The following is a 7,616-nucleotide window of genomic DNA, read 5'->3' as shown; positions in this document are numbered from 1 at the left end:
CTATGTATCTATTCAGGGTGCATGTATTTCCTAGGTGGACTTTCTCAGACCTTGAAGTCCTAGTTTATTGTTTATGCATTTTGTGACCCCAAACCCCACCCTCCAGCAGCCCAGGCTTACTCTCAAGCTCATTCCATGAGGACTCCCAAAGGTAGCCAACCTTCCCTTGGATAAAAGAAGTGTATTTTCTGTGGAAATTTGATGAATATGAGAACAAGTTTCTAAGGAGAGTTCCTAAGCATAGACACAAATTTGACATCAAGGTGGTGTACCTGTAATCCCAGTAGCTGGGAGACTGAGACAGGTGGATTGTGATAAGTTTCAGACATAGCAGTTGTACATTAAGATCCCACTATCAAAACAAAAACAAACAAACAACAACAAAACCCCACGATCCTTACTATTGTAAAAACCCGCTTCCCTGGGGGAGACGTGAACATCAAAGTACAAGCCCATTAGCGTTCACCCTGGGGAACCAATGAGTTTCTGGGGCTTGCTTACGGAATCCGGTGACCTCAAAGCAGCCACAGTGCAGAATCATCACCTCGTTTTACAGTTTGAGATAGGATCTCTTTGTTGTTTGCTGCTGCATAACTGGTTCATGAGTCTCTTGGGCTTCTGTCTTCACCTTCCGTCTAACTGTATGAGATGTGCGTTGCCAGGCTAGGCTTTCTGCGGGTTCTTCATGTACTTTACCTACTGTGCCATCTCCCCAAGCCCCAGCCCCAATACTTTTAAGTTCAACTTTCTTAGCCTGAATAAGGAGGCTAAACGTCCTGTTGTCACTCCTAGCTTTATTTGTTTGTGTGTGTGTGTGTGTGCACGCCCACATGTGGGAGTGCCACAATGCACATATGGAGGCCAGAGGATAACTTGCAACAATCAGTTCTCTCCTACTTCATGAGTTCCAAGGACTGAATAGGTCATCAGGCTTGGCAGCAAACGCCTTTACCCTATAAGGCATATCACCAGCCCATTCATAGCTTTATGGAATGGATCCAAACCTCCTGGATTGAGATTTCCAGCTGATGTTTGGCCTTCTTTGCTTAACAATGGTCCACAGTTACCCCATATCCTTTGGAGATGGAATGAATTAACTTGGCCATAAAACTAATCTGAAAGACCAAGAACATGCAATTACAGATGCCTGTGAGCACATGCAGGAGCTTCCCAGAATGCTGTGGCGCTTCACTGGGCATGGCCTGCTATGTAATCTCAATGTAAGTTAAACAGAGACTTGTCCTCATTTCTGTGTGCCAAGTCATTTGCTACCTGACTGGGAGATTAAGGCTGCTAAGTAAACTGTAATGAGAATGGTGTGGAGATATTGTGAAACCTTCTGCGTCTCTCATTTCGTAGCTTATTCATGTTTTTAGGCTTTCCATCAGAGTCTCAACCTTAGATTTGTATCTGTTACATCAGAGAAAGCTAAGTCAAGCGGATCATTTTGTTTATGAAGAAACTAGAGATTTAGCTTATATACACAACTTCTTCCTTTCCTCCCACAAATAATTAAAAAGGAAAATAGAGTCCATACCCCAATCTATCAAATTTATATTTTAGGTACCTGAGTCCAAATACAATAGTTTTATTATTAGAGCACAGCACAATAGGTGTGCTAAAATTTAAATCACACGAATGGATTTGTGGTTAAGTTAGGCTAAAATCAGTAATGAATTAATAGCAAATTATAATGTTTAAAGCAGAGATTATAACTGGACATGACTGTGCATATGACAACCCTCAGCTGAGGCAGCAGGATTATAAATTTGAGATCAGTTTGGGAAACTGTGCGATTCTATCTTAAAACAACAACAATAAAATACCCTTTAGCTGGACATGTAGATGAGTTTTAGAATGCTTGCCTAGCATGTCCAAAGTCCTGGATTCTATCTTTAGCACCACATTAGAGTTAGGGGTGGTAACACACATCTGTAATCCCAGCAATATAGGCAGTGAAGGGAGAGTCAGGAAGAGCAGAAATTCAGCCAACTTCTGCTATAGAGTGAATTTAAGACAGCATGCTCACTTTAGTTTTATTTTCAGGTGATAATCTCTCATTTTCCCACATTTTAAGATCGTATATGTGTTGTGCAAATGTGTTTGTGTCCTGGTATGTGCACGTGTGTGCAAGTCAGAGGACAATTTTTGGGAGTCAGTTCTTTGCTATCATTGTGTGGGTCCTGGGTAGCAAACTTGGGTCCTCAGGCTTGGTGGCAAGCACCTTTATTCAGTCTTCTTGATGGCCCTGATCATTATATTGTGATTTGCCTCCTCCTTGGAGAAATGTCTCTCTCTTTTGTTGTTGTTTGTTTGTTTGCTTTTGAGATAGTTTCCCTGTGTAGCTCTGGCTCGAACACAGAACTGCCTCTGCCTCTGCCTCTGCCAGGATTAAAGGTATACCTGGAATTAAGCATAGATCTAGGCACACCAGCATCTTAATAAGAGCCTAAATAAGGAGGATAGAGAGTTCAAAGCCAGCTCAGACTGCGTGGTGTGATCCCCAGTACCCACATGGCAGAAGGAGAGAACCAGTTCCCACAGATAGTTCTCTGGCTCACATGTGAGCTGTGGCATTTGTGCATATTCATGTGTGTGCATGCACATGCACACACATACACCCAACATAAAAAAAAGACTGGCATATTGGATGGTGGAATGTGTGACTTTCTGTACACCATTTTCATGAGATGAGTATGATCTGCAGCCTGGGGTCAGGGCAGCAGCACTGAGTGCCGAGTGAAAGCACAGCTGCTTTGGGAAGAAGAGAAACACACACAAACTTGAAAGCAAGGGGGAGGTGTGGTTCCCAACAGCCTCAAATGATGTTTGCGCAGCTTGAAGATCTAACTAGAAAGAACTGGAAAGCCAGGCAGTGGTGGCGCATGCCTTTAATCCCAGCACTTGGGAGGTAGAAGCAGGCAGACTTCTGAATTCGAGGCCAGCCTGGTCTACAGAGTTCCAGGACAGCCAGGGTTATACAGAGAAACTCTGTCTTGCCAAAACAAACAAACAAAAAAACCTAAAAATGGAAAAACACACTGGGCAGTTAAGACAATGGTACCTGTGAAAGGAGTGGTTTAAAACCATGGGACTTGGAGTTAGATCAAGGTGGGAGTCCTAGTTGCTTCTTGGGAAAATCACTTAATCTCTCTAATTCACAGTTCCTAAACCTGCCAAAGGTACACAATAATGGTACTAATTATAAACCATTGAGAAAATTGGATAAGATAATGTGAATACAGCATTTAGCTCAATGTAAGAGATAGTCTACAATCTTTCTCAAGTGCTTTGTCCCAAAAGTTTAATCAGTAAACACGGTATTCAGTAACTGTTTAATATTGTGTTAGGTTGGGCTGGAGAGATGGCTCAGCGGTTAAGAACACTGCTCTTCCAGAGGCCCTGAGTTCAAATCCCAGCAACTATATGGTGGCTCACAACCATCTGTAATTGGATCCAATGCCCTCTGCTAGTATGTGTCTGAAGACAGCTGCAGTGTACTCATATAAATAAAAATAAACAAATCTTTAAAAAATTATTGTGGTGGGGACCCAGAAAAGGGGAAATCATTTGAAATGTAAATAAAAAATATATCAATAAAAAAAAGACCAAAAAAAATATTGTGTTAGGACTGTGGGAGGAAGCATGGTCTCTACCCATGAGAACACATGAAGCTCACATCTAACAAGCATCAGTGCCCTGAAGGAACAGGAACAGTGGGTATGTTCACATGGTCATAGAGTTAAAGGAAATAATAAGTTTAAAAAATTATTGTTATTGTGTGTATGTACGTGTGTTTGATGTGTATTTTTGCATGTATGTGTGTGTTCGATGTGTATGTGTGTGTGTAAGAGTGTGCTTGATGTATATGTGTGCATGTGTGTTTGATGTGTATGCATATATGCATGTGTTTGATGTGTATATGTGTGTGCATATGTGTACTTGATGTGGATGTATGTGTGTATGACCCGAGTATGTGGAAGACAGAAGACAACTTTAGTTCTCTCCCTTCAGTATGGATCCAACTCAAGTCATCTGACTTGCACAGCAAGCCCTTTTACCTGCTGAATCATTTTGCCCACTCCAGACAGTATAAATTTCTAAGGATGCACATATATGAACTAGCATCATGGTTCTCCATAGCAGGTGTGTGGCATGAAACAGAAGTTCTTTAATAAAGTAGAAAAATTACACACACACATACACACACACACACACACATATACACACGAGAGAGAGAAAGAGAGAGAGAGATGGGGGAAGAGAGGCAGCATAAGAGGAAATGATCTTCTTAAAAATTAATTTAGCTTGGGATATGCTGAATGCATCAACACAACATACATTAGTTAATTTCGCAAGACCTAGGATAGAACTTAATGGGACATGGGAACATTTAAGTTAATGCACAGGAAATAGTAAAATCAATCTTCAATTTTTAAAAAGACATATTATTTTTGTTAGCTGAAGTTCTCTCCATTGTATAATAAATAGGAAAAATTTTGCTTTCTCTCCATGATGTCAGAGATCTACTGGGTGACAAGTGAATTTAGGGATCTAAAGCAGAGCATAAGGTTTGAGTTTCTGTGGGAAGCTAGAGCTCTGTGAGGCTCCTCTAGTTCTACAAGCTGGAACTGAGGCTCGTTGTTACTCAGCAGACCCCTTCACTCTTACTCCTCATATCAAAACTGTGTCAGCAATCCAGACCTCTGCCTCTTCACTACCACAAACTAAACCTGAGCTGCTTGCTGCTAGGGTCACTGACAGTAACTGCCTCAGACAGGTAACGGTAGGGAGGTACAGGCCCAAGGCGCACCCTCTGCAAAAACAAGGAGGGAGAGCAAAGCCAGAGCAGATGTGCAGCTTTTAAAAGGATGTTTTTCTTTATTCATTCATTCATTCATTCACGTGTGATATGCATGTCTCTGTGTGTGCACATACATGTGCTGGTCTTACAGGCTAGAAGAAAGTGTCAGAGCCTCTGAAGCTGAGAGTTACAGGCAGTTGGGAACTTCTTGATACAGGTGCTGTAATCTCAATGAACTTGGGTCCTCGGCAAGAGCAGCAAGCACTCTTAACGGCTGAGCTGTTGTTTCTCATGATCATGTGTATTTATCGACTCTGGATCCAGAAGTTGTCCCAGGCCTTTTGCATGCCATCTCTTGCAAACCTGACAGCTCACAGATAACACTTCACAGATAAAAGAGATACTATTATCATATCCCCCTTTAAAAAGAGAAAACTGTCAGGCAGTGGTGGTATACGCCTTTAATCCCAGCACTCAGGAGACAGAGGCAGGCAGATCTCTGAGTCTGAGGTCAACCTGGTCTACAGAGCAAGTTCCAGGATAGTCAGGGTTACACAGAGAAACCCTGTCTTGGGTTTAAGAAAAAAGACAGGAAAGTAAGGTTTACAGAAGAGGTTATTTGTTTGTGAACACAGGTTAATTGAAAAGACAGGATTCAAACTCAGCGTCATCTAATGTCAAGGTAGCTCTGGGTTGTGGATTCAATCCAAACACACCCTACTTGATCTTTTTGCGAGGGCAGTCACTGCTACAGCTCACAGGCTGCACCAGCACAAGAGTTGCACCAGCACTCTTGGAATGTGCTGCTGGTCAGACTGGCCATACAGGCAGCATCGCACCTGCCCTTGAAAAGACCAAACTTCTTTCTCTGTACTGCCAATCAGCAACCTGAGACCCACTCCTGTTGACTTTGAGAACTAAACCTCACACAGCCTTTTATTGCTTCTATTTGTTTTTATAGAGTCCTGCTATATTGAAATCAAATAATCAAGGCACTGGTTTCAGTCAAAGCAGTTTCTGTCATGGCCATCAGAAAGAACCATTCATTGTTCTTTTGTTCAGAACAACCACCCAAGTATGGAAGTATGATAGAAATCTGTAGTATTTCTTGGGGTTGGTGTGCCTCTGTGTGCCCTGCCTGTGTCTTAACTTAAAAGGTAATGGAGTGGGGTGGGGTGGATAGATAGTTCTGTAGATCCATGTGCTTGAGTATCAGGACTAGAGTTCAGATCTCCAGACCTAAGTAACTGTAAGGTGAGCATGGCGCACAATCCGATGCTGAGAAGGCAGACATTCAACTGAGAGACCCTGCCTCAAGGAATAGGGCAGAGACATCAAGGAGGTCTCCCACTCCCAGCCCCTTACCACCATGTGTACATACCCATGCACATCTTTACACACACACACACACACACACACAGAGAGAGAGAGAGAGAGAGAGAAAGAGAGACAGATAGACAGAGGAGAAAAAAGTAACTGGGCTGACAAAGTTTCACGATTTATAAGAAATGAGTTAGCCTGAGACTGTTCTCTCATCTGGACTTGCCACTATTGTTTACCGACTTAGGAACCAGCCATTCTGTCTCCTGTTGATAACTTCATTTGCTGTGGGTCAGAAGTGAAAGATCAGATGTGGAAGTTCAGTCTCTGAGGTAGCCTTCTACATGGAAGAAACGACAGGTGTCTCAACAGTGAGACTCTGAAAGGCTTCTCACCACCCAAGACAACGACAATATTTTTGGAGGAGCTGAGGTGACTCTCTAGCCTGGAATGGAGCAGAGACAGCTTCTGTTTTGAAGCTAAGAAGCTTGCTTAGTGGCACTTGGAGGATACATCACCTGTTACCATTCAGCCTTGGAGCATTGCTGAAACCACCACAAGGCATTCCTAGCACCTTGTCTTGAGATAAAATACCAACCATTTCCTTTCAGGATACTGTGTTTACAAAGAAACGAGGCTTCCCAACAACCCTGCTTCTGACAAGTGCCAGGACTTGTGGGCTGGGGAGATGGCTCAGTACTTAAGCGCCTGCTGCTCTTCCAGAGGACCTGAGTTTTCCTTCCTGACACCCTTGTCACGTGGCTCTCACCTGTCTGTAACCTGTCTACCTGCTTTGCCCTCACTCACATGCCCACACACATCTACATAGAATTAAAAATGATAAAAACATATCTTTTAAAATACCATGACTTTCTTTGTCTATGGAGAAAGTCTGTTGAGCTCATTCATTTGCAATTATTTATGGGATAATGAGGGGCCACAGGGAAAGATGGAGGCAAAAACAGACCAAACTGTTTGTAGGTGTTATCAAGTTCTTTTTCTGAACTCCAAACAACAAGTGCCCAAGAATAAAGACATGGTTCGCCTGGAGCTTCCAGTAAGGGCTGAACCAGTGGCACAGCCACCCAGCCCAGAGCTGCCCTGGCCTCTTGCCTAGGACAGGGGTTTGGTTAGCCTAGGTTAGCAAGCAGCCACTCCTTACCGTAATGATTTTTGCACCATCTGTTCTGACCAAGAAAAATCCCAGCTAGAATAATCATTAACAGCGTTGAAAACTGACTCATAATGATCTCAACCTGATTTCTTGTCAGGCTCTGAATAAACTTTCCATCACCTAGTCTGAATGCTTTTCTTCTGGCTTAAAAGATGTTCTGGGAGTTGCTTGGGTTCATTCATCAGGTGAGCTGAACTGTCTTTAAACAATAGGCTAGGGATTGTCAGATGCTGGCAGAGTCTCTGGGCCTGTGACAAGGACTTAGGAACCCTGGAGCCTTGGGATGAGGGCCGGGGATGGAAACTCTGTCAAGAGATC

The sequence above is a fragment of the Apodemus sylvaticus genome, chromosome 5, assembly GCF_947179515.1.
Source record: "Apodemus sylvaticus chromosome 5, mApoSyl1.1, whole genome shotgun sequence".
NCBI lineage: Eukaryota > Metazoa > Chordata > Mammalia > Rodentia > Muridae > Apodemus > Apodemus sylvaticus.
Note: the sequence above shows the minus strand (reverse complement) of the source record.